Here is a 1212-nt window from a genome sequence, read left to right as displayed (position 1 = left end):
TTGTGATGTACATGAGGCAACTGATTAGAAGAGATACGGTCGTGACCCGCATTTCGGCACGTTCCTTTCCGTAGTCGGCGACATCATCTTCGACAACTTCCGGTTTGCTGCACAAGGGTTCTCCACCATCTTAGCGTTCCGTTGATTGAATCGTTACACAATGTCGTCAATGTACCCGCGTAGATCGTTCCGTTTCAGGATGGAAGATCATCCGGTCCTCATGGAACGATGGAGGCTGCGAATGGAACGTTGCCATATCCAACCCATTTAACCTCGGTTCCTCCGGCGCGGGTAGCTGCTGTATATCTGCGTTCCGTTCCGGCTCAAGGTCGTCCATCTCAATGGCTTGAGCAGGCTCCTCTGCTTCTTCCATCGGTTCATCCTGAGCAGGCTGACGTTACACTCCAGATATTGGAACGATCGTATCATCGTTCCTCGTCACATGGATGACCGTTCCTGAAGCTGGCGGCTGCGTGTCATAGATTCCGCCCACCTCACGCTCGTCCAGCTTGACCGACCGTGTCACCTTGACCTTCGACGCATTCATGTCGTACACACGATATCCTTTCACGTTCTCAGTGTACCCGAGGAACGTGCACTTGAAGCTCTTGGGTTCTAGCTTCGTTCTCATCACGTCGTCCACATGAGCGTACCCTTGTGATCCAAAAACACGTAGGTGTTCCATCCGTGGCTTCACCTGGAATGACAGCTCGTACGGCGTGACATCAGAGTTTGATGTGTTCGTGGAACGGCCGATGAGATACACTGCAGTACTATCCGCTTCCGCCCACCACTGCGTCGACATAAACTTGTAGTGCAGCATGCTTCTTGCCTTCTCCATGATGGTACGGTTCATGTGTTCCGCCACTTCATTCTGCTAAGGGCTGTATAGAGCGCTACGCTGATGCACGATACCGTTCCGGTTGCATAGTTCCAAAACCGTCTTGTTCACGAACTCCGTTCCATTATCGGAACGTAGACATTTAAGACATTCCCCCCAACTGGTTTTCGTACAATGCCTTGAACTCCTTCAGCTTACTGCCTACCTCGCTCTCGCTCTTCATAAAGTACGTAACGACAAACCTTGAGTAGTCGTCTACGAACGTCAGAACATATTGGCACCACCCTTTGAGATCGTTCTCATTGGGACCCATTACGTCCGTGTGTGCTAGTTCCAGCACACGCGTCGTCTCGTTAGCGATCGTGACGGGA

This window comes from Phytophthora infestans, genomic scaffold (assembly GCF_000142945.1).
Source record: "Phytophthora infestans T30-4 supercont1.23 genomic scaffold, whole genome shotgun sequence".
NCBI classification, from domain to species: domain Eukaryota; phylum Oomycota; class Peronosporomycetes; order Peronosporales; family Peronosporaceae; genus Phytophthora; species Phytophthora infestans.
Note: the sequence above shows the minus strand (reverse complement) of the source record.